Source organism: Delphinapterus leucas, chromosome 12, assembly GCF_059928025.1.
Source record: "Delphinapterus leucas isolate spDelLeu-1000000601 "Yukka" chromosome 12, BTC_Dleu_Yukka2, whole genome shotgun sequence".
Lineage (NCBI taxonomy): Eukaryota > Metazoa > Chordata > Mammalia > Artiodactyla > Monodontidae > Delphinapterus > Delphinapterus leucas.
In genome coordinates, this window is record NC_143140.1 from 79,422,054 (window position 1) to 79,448,086 (window position 26,033).

Consider the following 26,033-nt stretch of genomic DNA (forward strand, 5'->3'; position numbering starts at 1 on the left):
CGAAACTTCCCCCGAAGGCTCAGCTCTCTCCACTCCCAGAACCCATCCTGACCTGCAGGTAGTGATCACTTGAACTGGGGTTAGTCATACTGTCCTAAGCCTGGTGTCTGGTGGGCCTGGGCTGAGCCCTGGGCACCCTGTCTGCTGACTGCACCTTAGCTCACACCGTGCTTAGCTGGCGGGCATGCATGGGATGCTGCTGTTGCTTTCTGATTTATACTTACACTTTCCTGCTGAAATCCGAGTCTCCCACCCCTGCCCACTGATTATGCTGCTGAGCAAATGCTACCCTTCTGTGTCCCCGTTGCCTCAAGGTTCCTCCCATGTGTACCTAAAAACGGGGTGGTGGTATGATTTTCATGGGCCCCAGGCACTTTTGGCTTTGTGGGCCACTTCCTCCATTAAAAAATGTTGAAAGGGCTTCCCTGGTGGCGCAGCGGTTGAGAGTCCGCCTGCCGATGCAGGGCACGCGGGTTCGTGCCCCGGTCCGGGAAGATCCCACATGCCGCGGAGCAGCTGGGCCTGTGAGCCATGGCCGCTGAGACTGCGCGTCCGGAGCCTGTGCTCCGCAACGGGAGAGGCCGCAACAGTGAGAGGCCCGCGTACCGCAAAAAAAAAAAAAAATGTTGAAAGTTATGTTTTACAGTTGTGTTGGTATAAAGACAAATATGTTCATACTATATATATATATATATATATATATATATATATATAATTTATTAAGACATTTCTTTGGCTTGAAAGTGTATTTTTTCTCCAGAATTTAATTTCCTTGAAAGAAATTAACACGTTGGCATGGATCTCTAAAAGCATTGTGGGTTCTGGGCATTGTGCCTGGTGCCCCTGATGGTTAAGGTGGCCCTACTGAGAAGCAGACCAGACCCTTTACCTTGGATCAGTGTTTCAAAGTTCCGTCCTTTGCAAACCACATTTAGGAATTTTACCGTATTGCTCTTTGCTCCCATACTAGTTTTCATCTAATATTTTTCCTTAAATTTACCCCCTTTGAAATTTTAATAACTGTATTTTGAAAAGAAAGTTTATGTCAGTAGTATAACTTGCTGTTAGGAACTATATGTTTATCCTCCCCCACCAGAAATTCAGCTGTTGAAAAACCCTAATCCTCAGTGTGAGGGTTTTGGAGGTGGGGTCTTTGGGAGGTAATTAGGTCATGAGGATAGAGTCCTCAAGGTGGGATTAGTGCCCTTATGAGAAAAGACAGGAGAGAGCTTGCTTCTCTTTCTGCTCTCCACCAAGTAAGGACACAGTGAAAAGGTAGCTGACTGCAAACCAGGAAGTGGGCCCTCACCAAGAACTGCCTCTGCCAGCACCCTGATCTTGGACTTCCCAGCCTCTACAACAATGAAAAATAGATGTTTGTTCCTTAAGCCACCTGTCTATGGTAATTTGGTGTAGCGGCCTAAGCAGACTAAGACACTTGGCAAAAATAGAAAATAATCATTAATAATTATTAACACAAATGTTATGTAATTTTTTAAATTTATGTTCATGTTCTATCTAACCCCAGTGTTTTGAGTTCCTCAGCATCTCTTATCCTCTACTAGTCCTTGTAGAGTTAATGATCAGATCAACCCTAGCTCTAAGGTGCCTACGCGGTTCACGGTTTTCCTTTATTCACTGTCTGCCCACCAACACCCAGCCACTGCCCACGTTCTTGTTCCAAAACAAAGGGACCAGACAGACCTCCCCAACTCAGTTTAAGCATTGACAGAGCATCCCTGCCCATTAGACTGGATTTTCCTGGGAAACATCATTGGGTGTCACAATCCTGACTTACCACTTCCCACTAGAACAGACTGTCTAATAGAACTTTCCATGATGGTGGAAATGTCCTATGTCTGCACTCACCAATTCAGTACCCACTAGACAGATGTAGCTACTGAGCATCTGAAACATGGCTAGTGAGACTGAGGAAGAAAATTGTTACTTTTAATTTTAACCAATTTAAATTTAAACTCTTTAGCTACATGTGGCTAGTGGCTACCATATTGCACGGGACAGCAATGGAGTGTTTGATTTTGGCTATGACCATCCTTCTTGGATTCTCCGTCTCCATCCCAGAACTGATCAGTTCTAAAGTTCTTTCCCTTTCCATGAGGCCTGTCATGTCACACGGCCAAGTTTATTAGTGAAATGGATGACACTTATGCTGCTATGCTGCTATTAGGTGTTCATACCATAGTGTGAAAGAAGGCTCTGGGAGGAGGTATGGCAGAAGGAAGCCGGAACAGAACAGAGAACTCTCTGTGCTGCTGGGAGCTTTATGGGTGTGTGGTGAGCGGGGACAGAATGGAGAGAACGAGGTATCAAATGTTAATTCCCCCTGCTTTTCAGTTTTGCAAAGCTAACAATACCCTAGATCTAAACTGTATTAATATCATTTTATTTCCTCCTCTTTGTCCTTTTAGAGCAATTGTCAGTTGGAGTCAAAGGTTCAGGTTCAGAATAAACAGTCTGCTTAACAGTTTGTCATTGGGACTTCCCTGGCAGTCCAGTAGTTAGCAATCCTCACTTCCACTGCAGGGGGCCTGGGTTCGATCCCTGGTTGGGGAACTAAAATCCTGCAAGCCTCGCAGTGCAGCCAAAAAACAAACAAACAAACAAAAACAGTTTGTCACTAACCTGCTAAACCTAGAAACTCCAGCTTGAGCTGGCTTCAAGCCCCAGGCTTTAGTGGTCACTTCGTTGGACCAACTGCACTTATTTAGCGGATATAATTCTATTTCCATTGTGGAGAAGGTGCACATAATAGCAGCTTTTGCCCCAAAGCAAAAATCCTTTGGGAAATCCGCCTGCACTAATGCACATATCGATATACATGCATATTTCCCATTAATACTAATAGAACCTAATGAGACTGTATAAATCGTCTGAATTTTGACGCAGTGTGAATCTGATGTTGGATGCTTCGAGATGAACTCAGAAAGTCCATTTGTCTGGGAGCTATTTCTTAATACGCCTTCATCTTGTAGCCAAATTCCTCTCCTGTGACTGAAATATTAACCAAAGGCTGTTTCTGTATCTCACATCATGTACAGCTGCCTCTCATTGTCGGAAGAGATGAAGTAGGCTCACCTGTGTGACCGTGTGCCTCTATCTAGGCATAGTTTAAGGTTCTGTTGACAGAAAGAAAAAGGGAATGGCCAGAAAAGAGAAATTAAGAGAGATTTTCCTTTGCGTGGGGAGCAGTGTGCAGGGCCAGGCTAAATTAAGCGTACACATGGTCTGGAATCCTGGAAGGAGCGCCAGATCACGTAGGCTGAGTGTGAGGAATTTATACATCTTCATTCCCCCACATGGTCCTCACCCGTTGTCAGCTATATCGAGCATCTTACCTCCAAACCTCCAGAGCAACATGTTTTACCTACACTGTCAATGTCTTCTGGAGGAGAAATGCATTGTATTACCTATCAGAGCGGCGTAAGTGCTTTCCAACCAGTGTGTCTCCCTCGTTCTTCAAAAATGGGCCCTTCCAGTCTCCTCTAACTTCAGCTCCCTTTTCTCTCTGGTCTTTCTCCTCTATTACCTGGATTCTAGTCACAGTGCTTTCTCATGGAGACTGCCTTTTGTTTTACTCTATTATAGGCAAAAAAAAAAAAAAAGTGTACGGTAGTCCCTTCTTATTCATGGGAAGTACGTTCTAAGACCCCTAGTTGATGCCTTGAAATCACGGATAGTACCAAACCCTATACAGTTGACCCTCTGTAGCCTCAGATTCCACATCCGTGGATTTCACCAACCACAAGTTTAAAATATTTGGAAAAAAAATTCTAGGACATTTCAAAAGGCAAGACTTGAATTTGCATCCCACCAGAGGGTTTTGCAAAATATTTAGGTTGTATTCACAACTATTTACATAGCGTTTACATTGTATTAGGTATTATAAGTAATCTAGAGATGATTTAAAGTATAGGGAGAATGTGCATAGGTTATATGCAAATGCTACAACATTTTGTATAAGAGATGAACATCCACGGAATTTGGTATCCACCAGGGTCCTGGAAGCAGTCCCTCACAGATATCAAGGCACAACCTTATATACCATGTATTTTCCCTATACATACATTCCTATGATGAAGTTTAACTTATAAATTGGGCACAGTAAGAGATTAACAACAATAATAATAAAATACAACAATTATAACAACATACTGTAATAAAAGTTACATAAATGTGGTTTCTCTCTCAAATTATCTTATACAAATTTAATGCCTTTTCCATCTTAACTAAGCACTTACCACACACTGTGGCTGTAACTTTGGCAGATTGCAACAGCAAAACTAGCACAAATTTCTTTTTTCTTCTTCACAAGTTCACAAATAGAAGATTTGTTCTTACCGTAGATCTTAGCGTTATCTTATGATTTCCTTCCTTTTTTATTAAATCAAGAACTTTCACCCTTTCACTTAAAGGAAGCATTTTATAGTTACTCTATGGCATATCCAAATTGCCGACATCACTACTCTTGCACTTTGGGGCCATCAAGTAAGGTAAGGGTTAATCAAACACAAGCACCCCAATACCACAACAGTCAATTTGATAACCGAGCCGGCTGCTAAGTGACTAATGAGGGTGAGATATGCTGGACAAAGTGTTGCTTCCCATCCAGGGCAGGACAGAGCTGGAAGCCTCGAGATTTCCTCACTTTACTCACAACAGCACACAATTTAAAATTTAAGAATTGTTTATTTCTGGAGTTTTCCATTTCACACTTTCAGACTGCAGTTGACCAGAGGTAACTGAAACCTCAGAAAGTGTAACCTTGGGTAAGGGAGGAACTATTGTACTATAAGAAAAAAGAAACACACACGCGCACTGCATTTTTTCCCCCAAAGTTTCTTTCAGACACAGCAAAAATAAGGATCAGACAGAAAGAAAAATGTAGATTGTAAGTAAAAACCTTGTTTACTGCTGGACTAGAGAATCTTGGAATTATGGAAAATTAGCACTGGAAAGGACCTTTGGCAGTCTATCGCAATAAGGTTACATCTAGAAGCTGCAGTTTTTCACAGCTGGCAAAGCCCTGGTGTTTCCACGGGTGTCTCGCATAAGCATGGCAAATACTGTTAGTGTCCCCTTCACGGGTAAGGAACTGAGGCTAATTAAAAATGCTGCAAAAACAGCATCATTGATTTCTATATGGATAAATTGGAATCATTTAGTTTCTTCTCTAGTCCAAGAAAACAGGAGAGTAACTATAGGCAAAGCTGCTTGAATCCAAGGTGTCTTAATTTCCGACACCAGTGAAAGCCCTAAATGAACCTTGGGGTCTACAAAATAGTTTAGAATTAGTCTGGCCGTTATCACCTGCTTGAACCCAGGAGAATGCTAGAATTAAGTTAATTAATAAGAGTTGAGGATTAGTGAACTTAATAATTAATTAGTTTAATTAATAAGAGTTGAGGATTAGTGAAAGAGGTATTGAGCTGTAGTAGATCTTCAAGTCTTACTCGAAATTGAGACATCTTTTAAAAATGCAACACTTTGGAGGGAGGGGAAATCGGATGAAGGTAGTCAAAAGGTACAAACTTCCAATTACAGGATGCATAAGTACTAGGGATATAATTTAATGTACAACATGATAAATACAATTAACATTGCTGTGTGTTATATATGAAAGTTGAGAGTAAATCCTAAGAGTTCTCATTGCAAGGAAAAAAACTTTTTCTATTTCTTTAATTTTATATCTATGTGAGATGATATTCACTACACTTATTGTGGTAATCATTTCATGATATGTAAATCAAATCATTATGCTGTACACCTTAAACTTACACAGTGCTGTATGTCAATTATAGCTCAGTAAACCTGGAAGAAAAAGGAAGAATACACTGGTTAGGGTTATATTAATACGAATGATAAGCATCAGTTATGAACACAGATCTCTGTTTCTGTAGCTATAAGATGGAAACAACAATGTTACCTACCAAATAAGTTGTAATAAGAATTAAATGAGACAGTTGAGTAGAAGAAAGACTTTTCATTCTAGTTACTAGGATGTAATACTCTGTCTATAAAATTAAAAGTTCCATTTTAAAAACAAAACATTATTATTGAGTGGAAGAGCTTGTGCAGTCTACCTCTGTTATCCACATCAGAGGGAAACATGGTTATTTGGACCAGGAGGCTCTGGCTCAGGCATTCTCACCCTAGTTTCCTCTTCTCAAATTGTGGATATCTGATTTAGCAGGAACTAAAGGTGTGCTATCAACTGCAAAAACAATTGCATTCATTTATTCACTACTTTATTACAGGCTTGCTTGCTATGGGCCAGAACCCACACTAGAAATAAATACAAGGAGAAGATCTGTTCCTGCCCTTCAGGGGTCTCCCGGACTAGTGAGGGAAAGTCTAGGGAAGGGCACTTAAGGAAGGGACTGGATAATTATTGGGGCATTTATATATAGGTTAGCTGACATACTCCTAATTACAGCCCTAGTCAAGTGGGTAATGTTATCCCCATTTTATAGCTGAGGCCCAGAGAATTTAGAGTAACTTACCCAAGGTCACACAGCATGTGAAAGAAGGAGAAATCAAACCCCCATATGTCTGATCGTCCCCTTTGCACCACCAATACTAAACCGTGTGATTCCACGGCCAGGTAGTATCATGAGGGTAGCCTTCGGCAGCTGCTACCTGCCACTAACTGTCACTGAGCCCTTAGAAGTGTCACCCTCGGCTGTTCTGTTGATGTTGGAGCCCATCTTCGTTCTCTTGGGACACTCTGGAATGGGGGAGAGAGGCTCAGAGTGCCGTCTGGGAGGATTTGCCACGTCATTCCTCTCAAGCAGCTCTCAGGCATACCTGAATGAAACCGAGGAATGTCTCGTCTGTCTCCAGGAGAAGAGTGTTCTTCTCGCCAGCGTACCTGCCAACGTCACTGGGAGTAACTTTGAGAGTTTCCGAGAATATATTGAACAGGAGGCGGACAGCCCTTGGAACAGGGGAGCTGTGGGAGAGAGATTGCCTCGGGAACTGGGAGAGGTTGAGACAAAGCCAAGAGAAGAGAGGAGTCTTCTTCACTCAGAACCATAGTAGGAGAGGGGAGCCACGGGTCAAGCGGAACACGGTTCAAATGAGCATTATGGTAAGAGAAATACACTGGGTACCAGCTCAGCCACAGGCCCAGCGCCAATGCACAGAGAATAGAAGTATGAGGACAAGCCAAGGTTGGTGACTCAGCAATGACAAGAATTAGGGCCTTGGGAACTGAAGAAAGTAGGATTCTTCCAAACAGGCTGACAGTTGCTTATTCTCAATCCCCAAATCCAAAATGCTCTGAAAACTGACATTTTGGGGTGGCAAAACCTGTCCTGAATTGACATAAGGCTGTCTGTAATCTTGGTTCGTCCCTCTTAATGTGAATATTCATAGTTTTGCTGTAGAAATATCCATTTATTATGGGTTATGCTGGTGGTATTAAATAATGTAGAGGATAGCAATATATTACATTTCTTAAAAACCTGAATTCCAAAACACATCTGTTTCCAAGGGTTTCAGATAGGTGACTGTGTGTCATGCACTACTTCCACATTATCTCATTTAATCCTTACATAACTCTTGAGAGGATATTATTATTTTCCCCATTTTATGGATGAAAAAAATAGGATAGGGAAGCATGTATTTGACCAAGGTCATGCAACCAATAGAAAGTAACAGATCGAGGATTGAACCCCACGCATTGAAACCCAGCTCTGTGCACAGGCTCGCGCCGTGCAATGTGCTGACAGGGACTGTAGGGTGGCCAGCAGTGGCTCCTGGGGAGGGGACTCAGAGATACTGTCACCTTCTCCTGCTAAAACCTGTCCCTGACGCTGACACCTCCGACAATTGTTTTGGTTTTTATAAAAAAGAAGCAACTGCTGGGCTAGAACCTCCTGTCAGCATGAACTTCTGGAAAGTGCTGAGTAAGAGTGAAATAGGATCTTTTTTAACTCTCATGTCCTTCAGCTACACTAGAGGACCTGTATCTAGGACAGTAGTTTTGGGGCTTTAAGGGGTCTCAGGTTCCTTTGAGAAGCTGATGAAAGCTATGAACTTTCTCCGCGGGATACTGCACATGCAACTCCACCGAGTAAATACTTCATCTTGTTTCAGGGGAGCGTATCCACGAACCCCAGATTAAGAATCTCTGTTCCCAGTTTTTAGAGGATTAGTAAAGTTTCCATGAAAAAAGTTATAGCAAAATTCAACTTTAAAGAGTGAAGATCGTTTTAATTAATATAATTCAGTTATATTATAACTGAATTATATTAATTCAGTTAATTAATTAACTGAATTAATTCAGTTAATTAATTCAGTGACTCAGTTAAGATGTAATTTCTGTAGAAGCCTAGAATTCTCTGGCCAAAGTGTGTGTGTGTGTGTGTGTGTGTGTGTGTGTGTGTGTGTGTGTGTGTGTTAGGGTGTTAAGAGGAAAGACTGGGTGGGGTTGAGTCCTCTGACTTCTCAAGTAAATTACCCGTACAGGTATTGTTAAAGGCTTTGCCTTCTCTGCTCATATAAACAACAAAGTGGTCCTGAAAGCAGGGATTGCAATAGAGGTGACTTTCAGTTCAAGGATCTTGTAATTATCTTTGGTCTGTGTGCGCTTGGAGACTTCGGTTCTCCTGGGCAGATTGCTTTCCACCGTCTGCAATACTAAAACTTGCAAACCACTGTCAAGGCCCAACTACAAAGAATCTCCAGCTGACATCGTAACTTTATAGTTTATTTTCCGTCTTGCTCTTTTGATTTACTAGGACTGTAAGCCTAAAACTAAATGTTTCCTAGTCATGTACATCTCTGATTTGATAGTGATGATATCCTAGTCCCAACAGTATAAAACTGGGAATGATGGATAGAAGAAGGGTGCTCATCACTAGCTGGCACAGAAAACAACTCCCCAGAAGTTCAGGAACTGGATAGTGGCAGATTTTGTTTTTTACATGATTACCTTTATGACAGTTCTGTCACTCCACACCGAGTGCAATATATGCGAGCGGGTTTTTCTCTAACGAGAGTAACCATGGCTCATGACACTGGGCTGAGCTGTGTTTCTGATTTGTGCGTTTGGTAATTGGTAGAAACTGACGGTGCATGCATTTTGATGTGAAGTTAAAAAAAGACGTGTTCAGAGGAGGAGAACACGTGTATGCTCCCCATTTCCCACATGTTAAGAGACAAGATTAAATGATAAATGCAGATGAGCAAAAACGGTTACATTCTCAGACTCTGGAGTTAATCCAACCCGGGTTTGGGTTTCAGATCCATCACTTATCAGCTAAATGACTGTCGACAGTTACTTCTATGCCTCATTTTCTGTAAAAATTGTATTAAAAGTGGTATTTCCCTCTAGAGATGTTTTAGGGATTAATTGAGATAATGCATGTAAAGTACTTAGCACACTGTCTTTTTCAACACATGTCAGCTAATGTTATCGCACAGGATAATAATGATTTCCCAACTCTGTTCTCCTACAAGAACCCTCTCTGGCGTTATTTGGACTTAAATACAACTGGGTCCCCAGATGTGCCAAGATGTATATTTATTTGGTCTTTCGCCCAGCTCTAAGTTATCAGAGACTTAGTGCTTGGATGAGAGGAGGGAGACTAATTTCATATTACCAAAGTGCTTTGCATGAGAGGGAGATTGCAAGCCTCCGTGACAAATAGTTTTTTGTGTGCTATATGGCAGCCTGGCAGGGACTCAGTGTGTTTCTGCTGAACTGAGCTGAATGGGCAAGACCGAGAGAATGCCTGGACCCATCCCACCTGCCCGCACCCTGGCACCTTGTCCATCCCAGTCGTGGCCCTTGGTCAGCACAGGTGAATGGACTCAGATGTGTTCCAAACCAAAACATTCTAGGGAGGTAGGTGGGCCTGTATCAGTCACCCTGGGTCCCCAGGAGCCCGGAGGTGCCAGGTTCATCTGAAGTCAGTGTGGGGATCACCTGTCACCTGTCTCTGCAGAGGTAGAGGGCAGAGCCTGCAGGGTTCTGCCAGCACTTGCACAGGGTGTCTGTGAGAAAGGCTGCTGGCCTTGCTTTATTATTCTGTCAGCCTTGAATAGCTTTGAGCCTAAAACCACCTGTCTCATTCCAACCGAAATCCAGTGAGTGTTTGAAAGAAAATGATCCCATTTGAAAATCGGTGGGAAACTCAGTCGATACCTTTCCTGGTTCTGCTAAATTGTGCAGAACTTAGCTTCTTGGGAAATCAATAAAATTTCCAAATGTGTATCAAACAAAAGCAGAGGTTCTAAAAAAGGGAAAGTGTATAAGACTAACTGGCTTAACTTAATGGAAAATAGGTCCTCCATAACGTACTTGGCAAAAACTAATGCTGTGTGTTTCTTGGGATTTGGAGGTACGCTCTGGAGAGGAGAGAGGCTGTCTTTAGGACATTTAGACAGACTCTGCCGGGCTGTCTTTCCTTTTGGATGGTAACAAGGAAACTTGTAATAGGTTAAAACATTTAAAAATGAGATTCTTAGTAATAAACAGCTGTGTACGAGGTATCACGGAAAGCGACATTTTAATGTCTTATTACTGATGATGACTTATGGCATAGTTTTACTGTATCCCCAGATGTAAGGTTCAAATGTAAAATCAGTTAGAATCAACTCACAGAGCATGCCTGTACTTTTCCACAGCACTAAAATTTATTTATGGTACGTATATAGTGGGCAGAATTAGCAAAAAGAATACCTAATTCAGAAAAAAAACCCCACCTTTTTCCTGGCAGAACTATAACCAGAATTATCTTCTAATATGTAACTGTGGACAGTAATTTTCCAGAATATGGATAACATGAAGGAATTTTGCAGTATTCCTTTCTCACATCTACTTTTACCACATTTTAGCTTTTTTTTTTTTTCCCCTACTACTTTTATTTTCTAAAGAAAAGTGCCCAGACTTCTTGTTTACTTGGCCTTCTGGACTTCCTCGTGCTTGTGCAAATTAGGTTTTTAATACTTATTCATTTTAGAAACTTTTTATTATTAGAAGACTTGTGGCCGGAGGAAAAGAAAACATGAAGTATATTGAATTACTTACAGTGGCCATTGATATTGTTATCATAATACCATGAACAAAAACATAAAACAATGGGCTGGAGTCAGGGCACGTGGGCTCCAACCCATGGGTCTCCAGGAGCCCCCTTGGCATCCTGGGGACATTTATATGAGATGACCGCTCAGGTCCGTCAGCTCTGAAGGATCCATGCCCGGCGGCGTGCAGAGAAAGAGACTGGGGGGCCAGCCCCTCTCAGCAGCATAGTCCTCCCTGACCTCATTTGACCCTCTGATTTCCCTCATCTCTATCACAAAGCTAGTCATAGCATTCCCCCAGAACGTAGCAAGGGAGTTAGGTTAGGGAGTTAAATAAAATCCTGTGCTGTGAAGTGCTTACTCCTGGTGCCTGAAATAGAGTATGCGCTGCTTGTTATGTACCACCCAGCCCCACTGAGCACCAAACAGCGACCCAGAGAGACGCTGGAGCCAGACTGCTCTGCCACTTACTGGCTGTGCCACCTTGGGCCAGTTACTAAACCACTCTGTGCCTCAGCTTTTTTATCCACAACCAGTGATAATAATATTAATAGCAACCTACCCCGTAGGACTCTTGTAAGGATTTTTAAAATCTAGACAGAAATAATACCACTCTTTTGGGATGAACTGAGTGCTTACTCCATGTTAGTCACTGAACCGAAATGGTTTACACACTTTATCGCTTGTCAGCCTATGAGGTGCTGGTCCATCCTTACCCCCATTTTACAGACAAGAAACTTGCAAGCGTTGTCTGTGATCACACAGCCAGCATGCAGTGAAGGCAGGGTTCAAACGCAGGTTGCCCTACTCTAAAGCGTGTGCTTCCCAGCCCTACAGTCTGTGCTGGGCCTGTGTCTCCCCCCCCAACCCTGAAAATAGCGTGGGCAGGTTCAAAATGCTGACAGGCTTCCAGGGTAGGTCCAAGCAATAACAACCCCGCGGAAATCAGTCCAAAATCAAGCCGACTAGCGCACCAGCATCTTCATTTGCAAACCAGATCTGGGGCTGAGTGCGGCGGTGCCACCATCAAGAGAGCACTGCATACTCTGCTTAAAAGTCAAGCACTTCTGAAAACAGCTGCTTGAAATTGTGTGCCACTGATAGAAATGAAAAACAAACTCAGATGCCAAGCAACGGTGGGAAGAGGACAAGAAGAGAACTAGTGACAAACAACTAGTTAGCGCATCACCACTGATGGTCACAATAAGAGCCCACACGAAAAAAATAACATCACAAGGAAAATTATGGAGGTTTTGGCCACAAGTTATTTTCTGTTCCAATATGTAAAATAGAAAACTGATATTTTTCTATCAAATGGCATAAATTTCTTTAGTGGGAAAGACCTTTAATTTGTTGGTTCTATCACAACACTGCAGCCCTGATGCATCTGACTTTTGTAGCCAAAGCTCCCTGGCCTTTGTCCTCGCCTCTTTGGCGTAGCAGAAGGAGGGCTGGGGCTGGCACCCTGGAGGGACAACTCCCCCACCCCCGCCCCCGCCCCCACCCCCCTACTCCTAGCACCCAAGTCAGGACAGAAAACCCTCATGCTACAGTACTTTGGAAGAAGTTCCGGGCCAGACTTTCTAGGTCATGTGGCTGGTAAGAGGCAGGGTCAAACCCAGATACTTTGGAGTCCACATCACCCTGTCATCTCTTATTTAACCTTATCTGACCATGACCTGGGTGCCTGCCTCGGGACTGACTTGTTTATCCTTTCCTAAAAGACGCCTACATTTTCATAATCTCTGAAACATCCCCCTCCCACCCCCAAATAAACATAACTTAGAACTCATAGCTAAAATTGCATTCCCGTACTCAGCCTGATAGTGGATAGAGGTGCTGAGGTGCAGAGGGGGCTTACTTGAAAAGACCTTGAGAGAGAACCCAGGTTCATAGGAGTCCTGAGAAGTCAGGCTTGGCACTGGTTGCAGAAACAGTGATCAAAGCATACCCACGCCAGGTCCTGACTTCTCAGAAAGAGGAGCCTTATGTAAGTGTCTTGGCCAGCTCGGGCTGCTATAACAAAAATACCATAGACAGGGTGGCTTAAACAACAGACTGTTACTTCTCATGGTTCTGGAGGCTGGGAAATCAAGATCAAGGTGCTTTTAAATAGCTGTCTTTTCGTTGTATCCTCACATGACAAAGAGCTCTGTTCCTTTTCTTATAAGGACACTAATCGCATCCTAAGGGCTCCAACCTCATGACTTAATTATTTCCCAAAGGCCTCACCTCCAAATACCATCACATTAGGGCTCCAAGATATGAATTAGGAGGGGGCACAGACGTTCAGTGCATAGCACTAGGAATAATGCAGCCGGCCACATTTCTTCTTGCAAAATCATCTTCGGCCCAATTCCTCCATCTCCCTTGCCCCCTGCATCTAATTGGTTGTCTCTTCTTCTTAGGTGTTACACGAACTCCTTTCTCTCTGCTTTCAGTTCTCATTACTTCGTACCCTAAACTCTGCAGTCAAGTCACTCTGCTCATCTCTCTCCCATTTCCTCATTCTCCCTGCACACAAATGTCTGATCATGTCTTCCTCTACTTAAGAGTTCAGAACCCTCCATTGCCCATGGGATCAAAGTTCTTTACCCACAAATTCTTATCCCTCTAGGATTTAATCTCTACTCGGCTGCATGAGTTATCTGCTCCAGACAAACTAGTCTTTCCCCATCCCCTTAATATGCCTCATGGTTCCCCCTGTTTACCCCCTCAACCAGCACTGCCCTCAGATCCAGGTAAGCAGGGCCTTTACTCCGGCCTCACACTCTAGGGGGCCTTGCTCTGGCCTTATTTCTCCTTGTTCGGTGACACATTGGCAGGCCCAAGGGGATGTGCTCTCCCTGAGCCCCAGTCCTGCCCTGTAGTCCATGTGCTGAACACCTGAGACCCAGAATTCCCTGCTCCGATGACCCGATGGCAGCTTTCATGGCCTGCGCAGTGGCGGGGAGGGGGAGCGGGGAGGAGTGGTAAGTGGACTGAGCTTAGACTTGCAGGCCTGGGTGTTTACATGTGTGCATATGACGGACCTGGGGTAGGATGGGCAGGGGGCATGCCTCATCCAGGGGCCGGGGGCTGGCTCTCCCATTCCACTGCCAAGTTCCAGAGCCTAGTGATTATAAAGCGTATTTGTCAAGGTAAAGGATAGAGCGTATTTTATTTAGCTTCACTTATAACTTTAAAACAGGTAGAGCACATTTTAACAGTCTGTTAGTTTGACTTAAGACTTAAAAATATTAAGACAGGAGGTATGTGGGTTCCACTTGTATTCTTGTCCCAGGATCCAGAAATGTTAGGAGCTCACCTTCCCTCTATTTCCATTTCTACCAGTTGACATTTTACCCATCTTTTAAGTTACAGGTCCATTCTCACCTTTACCATAAAGCCTGCACTGACAACCCCCAGCTACAATGTAATTTCCTCTTAGCTTGTTTCATTCATAAACCAGCCTTAGTGACGTTCTAGGTGCCAGGCACCATGATGGAATTAAAAATACAGATGTGAAGAAACAGGCCTTTCCCTTAAAGAGCTTATAGGCTAGAAAAAGAGTCAACACCCACCCACTATGCACAATCCATCAGCACCTTCCATTGGCATTACATCCAAATTATATTGCAAATATGACACATGCTGCAATCTTCCCTGCTAAAACCCCAGTTTAAGGCACCATGACTTTTAATCTGGACTGTGCCTCTGTTCTTGGCCTGCTTATGGTCTGTTCCCCACCAGCTGCCATAAGACCTTTCTGCCCTGCTTAAAACCCTCCAATGGCTTTCCACTGCAATTAAAATAAAATCTAAACCCGTAACCGGGCCCCCATTGACTCTCCAGCCCCTCTCCTGGATCTCTCCCTCTCATCCTCTACTTCAGTGACTTCTCAAGCCTGCCCTGGCTTCTTTCCATCTCTCAAACAACTTGTTCCAATCTCAGGGGCCTGTGAACTTGCTATTCTGTCTATAGCAGGTTTTTTCTTGTTGCCTCTTTTTGCTTGTTGCTTATTTCTTAGTTCGTATGTTATCCTCCCAGAGAGACCTACCCCAACTTCCCTAATGAAAGAACTTCCAAGTCCCTTATTATCCCATTACTCTGTTTTATTAATTTGTTCATGTGTTTACTGTTTGTCCATGTAGAATTGGATTCCATGAGAGCGAAGACTTTGTTTTGCTCATAACTGCCTTCCTGGTGCATATGGTTGGCACTCTGTGAATTTTGTTAAATGAGTGAATGATGGCAATAGAATGTGATTTGTGCAGGGCGCTGCAGAAGCCATTGGAGAAACCTAATTCTACCTGGGGAGAGTTGGTTTTGACTACAGCCTGGGTTTGGGGAGGTGGGGTTGGTGGGAAATGTGAAGACATAGACAGGGTTGACAATACATTTGATCATGCTAGAGTTTAAACTTTAATCTGAAAGCCAGGAGGAGTCATTGAAGGGTTTGAGCAGAAGCGTATGACCAAATTTGTCTCTTAGAAGTGACCTGGGGTGAAGGGGGAGGAGAAACCAGGGAAGGCAAAGATGGAGGCAGGGATTTAAGTCAGGATGAAGCTTTCTGTATACAGGAGGGAAGAGGATTTCTATCAGGAAGATAAGAAGTAGACAGCTTTAGTCAGCAAATCCACACGTAAGCCTCCCTGTGTGTATAGTCAGGGTGAAAAATTGGGTAAAGATGACAACTGCATGGAGGAAATGAAGGAGATGGAGCCATCTCTGGTGGCTGCTGGGTTTCAGATTAGATGCAACCTTTCTAAGCCTGGATTCTTGGAGAGAATCAAGCTCTGATGTCCAGAGGCACCTACTGTGTGTAGTTAATTCACTTCCCTCCTAAGCATCTAGAATGGTTCTAGATATGTGCTATTGTTGAAAGAATTGAGAAAACAGTTCCTGTGTTGTGTAGGTCAGAGGAGGACTCCCATTTTTTTTTGGCCGAGCCACACTGCACGTGGGATCTTCTTAGTTCCCTGACCAGGAATCGAACCCATGGCCCCTATAGTGGAAGTATGGAGTCCTAACTGCTAGACCGCCAGGGAATTCCCAGGAGTCCCATTAAGAGTTGGGTAGATCATGGTATCACTGGGGAATACAGAGGTAGAAATGTATTTAGAGGGAAAATACCGAGTCAGGTTTAATCATACTGAGTTTGAGATGAGGACTGAGTGGTGAGTTATGAAAAAGGGAGAGAGAGAAATCAACATATAGGAGTTAGTTGATGCCAAGGGTGTAAAGGAGGTTGCCTAGAAAAAGGATAAACCAAGGAAAGATCCAGGGCAAAGCCCTGGGAAGCCTCATTAATTAAGGCTTAGCTTAAAGTTACAGGTTAGAAAGTTGGCTAAGTCAAGAGATCCTAAAAGGAAGACCTAGAAGAAGACAGAGCTTTGCAGAGAAATAGTACAGAATGAGGCGTGGTATTGGGTCAGCCAAAGTAGTTTCAAGAAGAAAGGGATGGTTGATAGTGGCAACCATAACAAAGGTGAAGTAGGAAATGTACTGAAACGTACATGTGGGTTTGGTAATATGAAGGTCACGTCATCTAATTCTGGGAAAGCACCCCATAATTCTTCTCATTCTGAAGTCATGTTGTCATCATCATCGCTACTGCTACCAGTAGTGGTGGTCGTAGCAGTTTCACGGGTTGGATGGGGAAGACAGGAGTGAATTACCCTAATGATGTTAGAAGTAATTTCTCAAAGTCTCAGAAGGTATGGTTACAAGACAGATTATGATGGACCTTTCACTCATCAGAGCTGCAGCAATCCATTCTATGAGCTGGCTTCTTAAAAAGGTCCAATAGATCCTACATCCAATAAAGTGTTTCTGTGTAGTTCACCATTAAGACAAAATCCATCTTTTTTTCTCCAGTGATGTGAATTTAATTTATTCTCATTTATTAAAGCTACTTCTGGGACTTGAAAATGCTTTCTAAATGTTCATTCCGTCTTTGCATTCACAGTCCATTTCATTCAACACGCCTTACTGAAGATGGAATTGCTTACTAAATTTGAAAGAGATCAATAAATAGCAGCAAAACTACAGGAGGTCATTTAATTTATTTTTATTAACAGACCCAATAAATCTGAGCCTATTTTCTTCAAATAAATCAGCTGGAAATAAAGAAACTGCTTTTGGGCAATTTATGAGGTTAAGTCTAAAAATAAAATTTTACTTTCATTTGTGGCTGGTATTAACATGACAAAGCTTCAACAGAGCTTGCTTAGTACTGAATTTATGTCCCCTATCTGCACAGATATCTTCTGCATAGCTGTATACAGGTTAGCGAATAGATTTGAAAGGGAACAGAGTCAAACTAAAAATCCAGTCTGTAGAGAGGAGTTCTCTGTATTTAAAAGTTTTAGGGTACATATTAAAAGTCTGACTTGTAGGCAGCGTTTTTATCTGAAAATGACCTGGGTGCCCTAGAATTTACTGTGGCTACTTAAGGCAGGAGGAGGGCAACTCTGAGACCGGTTTTATTTGAGCTCATCTAGACATGGGGTGATATTGCTTTGGCTACACCAGGAGCATAATTTTCCCTTTGGTGAGCTATGGGGGCTGAGAACAGTGATTAATTGGCTAATCAGAATTTCAAAGGGCAGTGACAACAGTGGCGAACAGAATGTAGTTACAGAAGTTCAAGTCCATTAAAACACTTTGCAATGACTGAGCCTTTCCCCCCATCTCTCCCTGTTCTATAGTCTCCTCTGCCCGCTGGTCTCTAAGCCTCACCCTCGGCACTAGCCTTCCTTCTTTTCTGTATACATTTCCCCAGCCTCTTTCTTTACATCTTCACTACCCACAAAATGAAACTGAAAAATACGAATCTTTTCCCTTTTTAAAAAAAAAATTTTGATGTTACTTTATTTTTTTGTGGGGGGGTGGCGCACCGTGCAGTTTGTGGGATCTTAGCTCCCTGACCAGGGATCGAACCCTGGCTCTCGGCAGTGAAAGTGCAGAGTCCAAACCACTGGACCGCCAGGGAATTCCCTTTTACTTTTTAAAGTTTTATTTTCCCTCGTCTTAAATTCAAAACAAGTTGAGCTTTTTGATTTTTTCCCCCTCCCAACCTACGATTGTTCTTATTTTTGTGGGACACCTAGATTTTGTCTACCTCCACTGCATCAGTAGACCACAATATCAAATGAATTCCCAGGCTGAAGGGACTCTAAGGTAGCTTAGGAGTAGTGAATTTGTGCAGATAAATCAACGATTAGGATTTTTTCCCCCCAGACACAATCAATATCACTGTCTTTAATAGCCTAGCAACGTGAAACTATTCCATACATTTTCATCCACGCCTACATTAAAACCTGAGAATCAGGCAAGTGACTCAAGCGATTGCTTAGGTAGGGAGTGTGCCTGCACAGAGCCGGTGTGACTTGTCTCAAGTCAGGCTCCTCAGCTGGAAAGGAAAATGGGGCCACGCGCCTTGGGAAGAGACACCGAGGGCCCTCACCTTGCTCAGCCCACAGCTGCTATACCAAGCTAATAGCCACAGCATTATGCCTATGACTATGTACATGATTATACATGACTCCCCACACAGGAAGTTGAATGAATATATGAAATCATTTTGCTTCCATGACCTCATTGCAGGCACAGAGTTTTGCATTTCAGGTTTCTCTCCCTATGTTCCCGCCAGTGATATTCATTCTCTCTCTCTTCAAATCTGTTTCCCTAGCGACTCCTGAGAATGGAAACTTTTCTTATGATTAGATCACAGGGCTGGGGACTTCTATAAAATTCTCAACTTGTTCTCTTTTTCACTTAACTGACCCTTTGTCCCTCCTTTCCTTATCTATATAATGAGGAAATAACGCTTTGCATGGAAACTGATTCCCAGATGAGAGGTAACTGAACGCTGTTGTTTTCATCATCATTCTCAGTGGACATATTCTAGGTGTGGGCAGCGCAAGAAGGGGATGATCCTGAGAACTTCCTAAAAAGACCCAAGACTTGAAAATGTTTCTGGAGGGGCAGCTGTAGCGGTGACTGAGAGCACAGCCTGAGAGAGCCGGGTGGACTAGATTTGAATGCTAGTTCTGCTACTGACTAGCTGCCACAGTTTCCCCAAGTGTGAAATGAAGGCATAATAGTGACCCCCTGAGCACTGAAAGTAGGATTATACAAGTTAATATTGATAACATTCTTGGAACAGTGCCTTCAGTCTCAAAATGCTGTGCAAACAAAAAATTTAACATTTCTGATTATGCTAGAAAGAAAGGCCCCTCTTGTCCGGAAAGATGTAGTTCTGGTCCTTGTCACTCATGAGTAAGAATTGAGTTCAGGGCTTCCCTGGTGGCGCAGTGGTTGAGAGTCCGCCTGCCGATGCAGGGGACGCAGGTTTGTGCCCCGGTCCGGGAAGATCCCACATGCGGCGGAGAGGCTGGGCCCGTGAGCCATGGCCGCTGAGCCTGCGCGTCCGGAGCCTGTGCTCCAAAACGGGAGAGGTCACAGCAGTGAGAGGCCCGCGTACAGCAAAAAAAAAAAAAAAAAAAGAATTGAGTTCAAACACAGGGGGTTCCGCTGATGAGAGAAAGAAGTGACCGCATGATGGAGACCATAAGAATCCATCAACTACTGGTCTTTAACCGATTTTGCTTCTCTACCTACTAAAGAAAATGTTTGTTCATGTAACTCACACAGTTTAAATTTGATATTGAAAATTGTATTATAACTTTAAGTAAGTTTATTTTTGTTATTAGGAGGTAGAAAATTTGAAATGAGATGAGGATCGACTGTAATTGCAAAAAGTATCTCATGATTTGATTTTTAGAAAAGACTTTACCTACCTTATATAATAAAGCATGACAAATCTAAAAGAAATTACATAAAGTGTTGATGTGTGGGTTTATCAAATATATCACCAAATTTTTGGTAGACTCCCAAAAAGCACTCTAGTTGCATTTAAAATGATCAACTTCAGTAGGCTATACTGCTTTGGCTGTCTGGAATTGAGATCATCCATCCCTACATGATCGAAAATATCACTTTACCAGCACCAATGTTTTACAGAATTGTGTATAGATGGGGAAAGATAATAAGCCGGATGTGTTTAAGTTGTCTTGACAAATCAGTAAAAGAGGCTTCCTCAAACTGTCATTTCTATTTATACTTTTGTTTAACTGTCCAAAAATGTTTGCACCCCTGGGCAGTGCACTAGAGTAAGAGTTGGCACAGGTGATGGGTATGCTTTTCTTCATTCTAAACTGATAGGAACGATTTTACTAGAATCTTTTCTAAACAATAATGAACCAAGCTCCCTCTCATGTAAGTCATCTTCAGAAAAAAAATTAAAAAAAAAAATATATACATGGAAGCTGAGGATACTGAAACTGATTCCTTTTAAAAAGCTGGACATGTGTATAGATGACCCATATTTCCTCCACAACTTCCCTCTTTCTACCAAACAGATGGATGGAAGGAAGGAGGATGCTTTTTATCTTCCCAAGGGCCACTGAAGGTTGGTGATTAAGGGAAGCAAGCAGGAAGAAATATGTATTATGGTTGCTTGTTGCAGGTTTGTAAGATAGAAAGAATAAACTGGAAGATGATTCCAGCAGGAGGTGTCACTGGTTCTTGGTGGAAAGAAGACCTGTGATTGTTTTAAGCACGAGAGGCTATTTTCATCACTATACCATCTACTCCCTCTACCCACCATGCCTCAGATGTTAGTTATAACTGTGTTCCAAACTGCACTATACCAAAGGTTATGGATAGAGTTACACTTACAAAAGTAACTTTATAAAGACTATATATTGAGGTTTTTTATAAGTATAATTCCTTACCATTTGTCCTTTGAAATAAAGGTTGAATTGCTAAATAACGACCCAGTAAGGTTGTTACTGCCTTTCTTGTCTTTCTCCAAAAAAACAAAACAAAACAAAACAAACAAATCTTTATAAATATTCAGAAGCTTTGACTACATCAAAGTGACCAGTAGAAAATTGCAAATGAGAAACAGAAAATATTTGCAAGACAATTGGCATTTCACTTTTAGAGAAAGCTATTTTCTGACAGCAGTAGTTTAGCATTTTTGCTTTCATTTTATTTAAAAGGAGAAACTGTAGTTTAGAAGAAAAGACAGTATGAAAAGGAGCCCAGTTTCCCCTCTCATCACCATACGTAATATATGCTTGCGGGCGAGCTCTCTGGGGGAACAAACAGGCGATTGATTGCAATGGCTGTTTTCTATTTATTCCAGTGATAAAATGAAAGACTGGACTCCACATCAGATTTTTTTCTTAAGGAACTTAAAGAAAAATTGGTTTATTTGATGTCTTATTATGTCTTCAGCAGTTAACAAATCTGTAAGCATCTATTTTATTCTACTGTAATACCACTACATATTGAATTGATTTTTTAATTGTAGTAAATTCAGATGTTCATTTTCAACCCTGAAATTTTCTAATTCAACCGTTGCTTTTGCCTGAGGTAAAAAAAATGTTACAGTCATAAATGGAGAGGGGAGATAACTTATGCCTACACATACATTTAATCAGCCAGCCAGACTGCTCACTATGTATGTGCATTTGTATCTACTTTTATCTGTTAAAATGCTTTAGGCTGCTGAAACAGAAAAGGCATTATCTCACGTAACTAGAGGACTCAAAGTGGGGTGACTCCAGGGTTGGACAGTTCCATGGCTCAACTCTGTCATCAAGAAGATCACTTCTTGGGAATTCCCTGGTGCTCCAGTGGTTAAGACTCGGTGCATTCACTGCCATGGGCCCAGGTTCGATCCCTGGTCAGGTTCGATCCCACACAAGCCGTGAGGTGTGGCAAAAAAATAAATAAATAAATAAAAATTTTTTAAAAAGATCCCTTCTTTCCTTCTTTCTTCTGTGCCTTCTTCGGCATGTAGGTTTTGTACCCTAGCTGACGTCTTTGGAGTTGCAAGATGATTGTCACAGGTACAGGCTTCTCATCCAGAGCATCACCAGATTTCCAGGGGTAGAGAAGACCACCTCTTCTTCCTGTGTCTTCCTTTTTCTTACGAGCCAGGAAATCCTTCTCAGAAGCCTCACATCAGACCTCTAGTTTCATTAACAAAGACTGAGTCATACGCCTCTGCCTAAAACAATCACAATCAGAGAGAATAGGATTATTCTGATTGGTATAGAGGATTCAGATTAGCCTCTAAATTCCACGGGAACAGTGTAAACTCAACAGAATTTTGGATTATTGAGTATGGAAGCTTCGGGTGGGCAGTGATCTGACGTGTCAGCTGGCTGTTGAGAAATAGCCATACTGAACATATATTGGCATAAGTATAGATCTATGAAGTGTGAATTATTAATTCAGAAATGTTCATTGGCGTCGTAGGGACTCTAGCCTTTAAAATGAGCAACCTAGAATTCAGACATCATGTTGTTTTATTTTCTTAATACCTGTCAGAAAAGATTTTATGTACAAAGTTGTTTTTGGTCTCTCGCCTCCGCTGGAATGTAAGTTCCTTGAGAGTGCAGACTGTATTTGTCTTGTTCACAGCTGTGTATCCAACATCTGGAACAGGGTAATCAGCGCATGGTAGGCACTCAAGAAATTTTTTTTGAGTAAGTGATGAAAATTTCAAGGAGGAGATTGTAATCCCTCTCCAGCCACGGTATGGAAATCATGATTTAGAAATTATTTTTATATTGCAAAAATGTAAAGTCCTCCACTTTTTATACACATGTTCAGTGTGTTCATCCCCTGTAATGGGAGAATACCACAACAGTTATTGTTCACCCTTTTGTTAAGGTGATTTTGTGACACGGTGCAGAGAGAAGAGGTTTAATCGGGCTACACTCCAGTAGAACTGAGGAATGGAAGAACACAGCTACAAAAACACACCTGTAAGCACCACATCAACATAAAATGGCAGAGCAGTTAGCCAAGCATTGGACCAAGACTGACAGAAACAAAACAAAGAAAATACAAGTGCAAGAAAAATTAAATTTCAAGCTAGTATGGACCAGTTTGAAAACTCTAAGATGATGCATTCTTTAAACTTTAAGCATAATGTGTGATGCTTTTGCAAATTATGTCATGAATAATTGAAGAAGACTGGGGAGAGGTACCTACTCTAGCAGGGTTTTTGATATGGACTGTTTCAATTTATTTTAAATATTTGACATAGTTTTTCAGATATCTAACCCCTGAAGGTATGGACATTTAATAGTCGTTCTAACAGCACTGAATATTTTATTTTTCTGTTACTTATAAAACTTATTAAGCACACAAATTCTAAGAGGCAAAAGTATCAAAGGTGTCACCAATCCTCTTTTTTTAGTTTCTTATGGTCTAGAACAGCTACTGAGACACGAGACACGTACATGAACAATTATAATTCAAGGTAGTATGAGGTCAATCTCTCAACAGGAGTACAAACAAATATTATAACAAATTAAATAGAAGGAGAGAGAGATTCTGGCTGCAATGATCAGGGAATGGTCCATGAAAGAGATGGCGCTGGATCTGAGCTTGTCAGGTGGATTTAGGAAGGTGGGTGGAAAAACACTCGCAAGGAAGTTCTAGCCACTGGACTAGATTATAGTCAAGTTAGCTAGAGCCATTCACTAATCTATCTTCAGGTGGTTTTTGATGTTCCACTAGTCTTTGGCCTCAGCTCTCTGCTCTTGAATGTTTTTATCAACATCTTGGAGAAAGCCTTATAAGTCTTTAATAATAAACTTGTAAGTCTTTAATAATAAGTGTGCCTATTCAGATTTGTTTGCAATGCAGAGCAGGTAGAAATAGAGACTATACTAGAAACAGAGAAATGATCCAAGAAAGTCTTAACTGGCTAGAATGACTGATGTTATCTAAGAAGAGAAAATTTACCAAATAAGTGTAAAGCTCTTCAGTTTGATTAAAAAATAATGTATTGCCCAAGCACAAGATGGAATTGCCCTGGCTTAACAGCAATCCACATGAAAAGAGACTTGAGCAGGATTAGTTGATTACCTGCAAGGTATTTACCCTAAAGCAAATGCAAACTACATTCATTTAGCCTAAAATTTATCCATTCAATAAACATGTTTTAATTAAACACTCTGCACAAAATATTATCCAAGGATATGGAACTATAACAATGAATAAAAATGATTCCTGTCCTTAGGGACATATAGCTTGTGACAATACAATTAAAATATAGTGCTGTAAATGTAAAAATAAAGTATAGGTCTCAAAAATAACAAAGAATCCCAGCGAAGAAATATTGGTCAGATCAAAGCAGAGTATAATGCTGAATTTGTACACACATTTCTTAAAAACAGCTTTATAATTCACTCATTTCAAGTGTATAATTCAGTGGTTATATACATATATTTTTCCACAAAGTTGTGCAACCGTCACCATAATCAATTTTAGGACATTTTTATCAGCCCTAAAAGAGACCCTCTAACCATTAGCAGTCATTCTCTGTTCCCCCTCAGCCACCAACACCATCCCCAGAGTCCTCAGCAAACACTAATCTACTTTCCATCACTAGAGATTTCCCTATTCTGAACATTTCATAAAAATGGAATTATAGAATATGTGGTCTTCTGTGACTAGATTCTTTCGTTTAGAACAATGTTTGGAAGTTCATCCATTTTATACCGCACATCAATATTTCATTCCTTTTACTGTTGAGTAATATCCTGTTGTATGGATGTGCCGTACGTATTTATCCATTTATCAGTTGATGGGCATTTGGGTTGTTTTCAGCTTTTGGCTCTTCTGCATAATGAGCCACGTTCAAGTTTTTGTGCCAACATATGTTTCATTTCTTTTGGGTATATACCTAGGGAGTTGAATAGTTAGGTCATGTGGTAACTCTATGTTCAACATTTCGAGGAACCGTCAAACAGTTTTCCAAATTTGCTGCACCATTTTACATTCCCACCAGCAGTGTATGAGGTTTTTGGTTTTCCCACATCCTGTTATTGTTGTCTTTTTGATTATAGCAATCCTAGTGGGTGGGAAGTAGTATCTCTCTGTGGTCTTTACTTGCATTTCCCTAATGACAAATGATGTGCATCTTTCCATGTGCTCATTGTCTACTTGTATGTCTTCTTTATGTTTTAATATTTATTTATTTATTTGGTCGCGCCGGGTCTTAGTTGTGGCACATGGGCTCCGTAGTTGTGCCATGCGAATTCTTAGTTGCAGCATGCATGTGGGATCTAGTTCCCTGACCGGGGATCGCACCCCGGCCCCCTGCATTGGGAGCGCGGAGTCTTAACCACTGCACCATCAAGGAAGTCCCCACTTGTGTGTCTTCTTTAGAAAAAGGTCCACTTGAATCTTTTGCCCATTTTTAATTGGGTTATTTATCTTCTTATTATTAAGTTTTGAGTCTTTTATATAATCTGAACACAAGTCATATCAGATATATGATTTGAAAATATTTTCTTCTATTCTGTGGGTTGTCTTCTCACTTTCCTGTTGGCATTGTTTGCAATACAAAAATTTTTAATTTCGTAAAGTCTAACTTATTTTTTGGTTGTTGTAGTTGTTGCTTTTGCTTTTGGTGTCCTATCTAAGAAACCATTGCCTAACCCAGGATCATAAAGATTTACTTCAATGTTTTCTTCTAGGAGTTTTATGATTTTGTTTATTGTGGCTTTGTCCTAAGTTTCAAAATTGGGAAGTGTGACTTCTCCAACTTTGTTCGTCTTTTTGGAGACTGTTTTGCCTATTCTGGGTCCATTGCATTTACATGATCAGCTTAGGACAAAATATTTTAAGAAAGATATTGATAAAGTCGAGTGGACCAGAGGACATTCAAGAAAAAACTTCCAGCAATTTGTGATGTTTAAATCTGCAAGGTGAAATATAAAAGTGGAGCATAAGAGGTGATTTCATAGACTCACAAGGCTGTTGTAATGTGGAAAATGATTCCGTGAATACTTTATTACTCCAGAAGGTGAAAATGATGCAAGGGGAACCTCAGTTCAATATAAGGATGAACCTTATAACAACTAAGCTTAGTCATAAAGAGATCTCATATGCTGATCCACCCA

At 41.5% G+C, this 26,033-nt stretch overlaps 1 protein-coding gene and 1 long non-coding RNA gene across 6 annotated transcripts in view; both read left to right on the forward strand.

Moving 5' to 3' along the window:
• SASH1 (SAM and SH3 domain containing 1) overlaps positions 1–26,033 on the forward strand; it is a 324,315-nt gene that overhangs the window by 11,263 nt on the left and 287,019 nt on the right. The window lies entirely within an intron of this gene.
• LOC149747906 (uncharacterized) overlaps positions 1–26,033 on the forward strand; it is a 48,669-nt gene that overhangs the window by 11,049 nt on the left and 11,587 nt on the right. Inside the window, exon 2 of the long non-coding RNA XR_016395248.1 lies at positions 1–26,033. This exon is cut by the window's right edge and continues 11,587 nt beyond it. This is a non-coding gene — a long non-coding RNA (uncharacterized LOC149747906).